This window comes from Mastomys coucha, unplaced genomic scaffold (assembly GCF_008632895.1).
Source record: "Mastomys coucha isolate ucsf_1 unplaced genomic scaffold, UCSF_Mcou_1 pScaffold20, whole genome shotgun sequence".
Classification (NCBI taxonomy): domain Eukaryota; kingdom Metazoa; phylum Chordata; class Mammalia; order Rodentia; family Muridae; genus Mastomys; species Mastomys coucha.
The window spans coordinates 134,225,255-134,227,717 of NW_022196903.1; the positions used below are offsets into that span (position 1 = coordinate 134,225,255).

Consider the following 2,463-nt stretch of genomic DNA (forward strand, 5'->3'; position numbering starts at 1 on the left):
CAGTTGATTAGGCTTTCCTCAGACTCACAGAGGTTTGCCTGCCTCTGCCTCCTGAGTGCACCACTTAAAGATGTGTCCCACCACTGTCCCACATACATAATGAAAACAAACAAACAAACCATAGTGAAGGGCAGCAGACGTACTCCCTGGTTACACACACATACATCTCTTGCACAGGACCTGAAAACTGCGCCTGTGTGGGCACATACACAAAAGTAAAATAGTTTAGAAAATGAACGAAGGAAAATGGCATCCTGAGACTCAACTAAAGCAAGCTTGACCTCTGGCTTCCACATGTACACGCACACATGTACACGTACACATGTACACATGTACACATGTACACGCACACATGTACACGCACACACATACAGAACAGAGATGTTACGAATTGTGCAAATGAAGTCAAGCAGCACACATATTGACTGTGCTCCCATCATGCCAAACACATAGTGGAACCCATTAGACAGCAATGATTCTTTACCTCACCTTACCTGTGAGATGGAACACTTCTCTACTTTGTAACTGATCACCAGGCTGATCCTGATGGAAAGTAGCAACTCTTTAGCAAGCTGGGGAGTTAAGGGTGTATTCAGCTTACACTTTCCACATGGCTGTTCATCACCACAGGAAGTCAGGACTGGAACTCAAGCAGGTCAGAAAGCAGGAGCTGATGCGGAGGCCATGGAGGGATGTTCCTCGCTGGCTTCCTTCCTCTGGCTTGCTCAGCTTGGTTTCTTATAGAACCCAGTACTGCCAGCCCAGGGATGGCATCACCCACAATGGGCTGAGCCCTTCCAATCTTGATCAATAATTGAGAAAATGCCTTACAGCTGGGTCTCATGGAGGCATTTCCTCACCTGAAGCTCCTCTCTCTGTGATAACTCCAGCTTGTGTCAAGTTGACACACAAAGCCAGCAAGTAGCTGGGCAGTGGTGGAGCTTGCCTTTCATCACAGCACTCGGGAGGCAGAGGCAGTCGAATTTCTGAGTTCGAGGCCAGCCTCATCTATAGAGTGAGTTCCAGGACAGCCAGGGCTACACAGAGAAACCATGTCTCGAAAAACAAAACAAAACAAAACAAAACAAAGAAAGAAAAAAACCAGCCAGTATAACGTCTCAGCTGGATCTTCAGTATTTGCCAAATCTCATCGAAGTAGACTCTGATGCCAGTGAAAGAATGGACTTGGCAGTCAGGGCTAGAATGAAGGAAGCAGGCAAGATCTAGTGATCCAGCCAGTTGGATTTTAGTTCAGATGAGTCAAGTTGACAACCAAGAAGAGCCATCACAGTGAACTTTCCTTCTTGTACATAAGCCCTTTCTCTCTCCCTCCCTCCCTCCCTCCCTCCCTCCCTCTCTCCCTCCCTCCCTCTTTCCCTCGCTCTGCCTCTTCCTCTGCCTCTCCCTCTCTCTTAGAAATCCAGATAAAGGGGAACAAAATACCTGACTAGAAAACGGGTGTGTGGTAGTTTGACTGAATGCTTCCTCCGTCCTGGCATTTGGATGCCTGTTCCCCAGTTTGCAGCACAGTTTGGGAAGGTTTAAGAGATGTGGCCTTACTGGAGGAAATGTGTCACTGGGGGCAAACTTTGGAAGCTTTAAGACTGGCATCATTTCTGTGTGGTGAGCTCTCTCTGCTTACAGCTGGAGATGTGAACTTCCATCTGCTTCCGCCGCTGGCACAATGTCTGCCGCCGCCACCGTGTCTGCTGCCGCCCCCGTGTATGCCACCACCGTGTATGCCGCCGCCACCATGTATGCCGCCACTACCATGTCTGCCACCACCATGTCTACTGCCGCCGCCACCATGTCTGCTGCCCCCACCATGTCTGCCGCCGCCACCATGTCTGCCGCCGCCACCATGTATGCCACCACCATGTCTGCCGCTGCCACCGTGTCTGCAGCCTGGTGCCACAGTTCCCTGCCACGATGGACTTTTCCCCTTCAGGAACCATATGTTCAAATAAATCTTTTCCTTGTGTGAGTATCAGAACATGGTCAGAAGAATGACGCATGGTGAACAGTGCCTTGGGGAGCCCTGGAAGAGGCTCCAGGAAAAAAGGCAGAGAGCGTTTTTACCCCGGGTGTGTTTTGTTTCCTGGATTGTTCTCGGATGTGATGTCATGCCTCCTGCAACAAACATTTACATTCAGTTTCTAAGACATGTTTATTCTTGTTGGATGTCATACCATAGAACCCAATCTGGTCAGTGTACCCCAAATCTGGACATGGCCTCCTGCCTTGCTTTTGCGCTTGCCCAGGTATGACCTATAGCACATGCCAGGCAACCGTGTTCAAATTGGTCGGTCCTGAGAGAGTTATGGGAAAGGGCTGCTCTGTTTACATGGTTTTTTGATCATGTTTTTCTGAATGCAAACAACCTTCCTGAGATCATTGCTTCCTTTGTTACACTCCTATATAAAAGTACACTGAAACTAATGGTTGTGTACAGCATCAGATTGT

The 2,463-nt window shown here is 48.8% G+C and overlaps 1 long non-coding RNA gene across 1 annotated transcript in view; it reads left to right on the plus strand.

Annotated features, from left to right (window-relative positions):
• LOC116098416 overlaps nt 1-1,990 on the plus strand; it is a 3,409-nt gene extending 1,419 nt beyond the window's left edge. The window contains exon 2 of the long non-coding RNA XR_004121840.1: nt 1,645-1,990. This is a non-coding gene — a long non-coding RNA (uncharacterized LOC116098416). The remainder of the gene's footprint in view (nt 1-1,644) is intronic.
• The last annotated feature ends 473 nt before the right edge of the window (nt 1,991-2,463 follow it).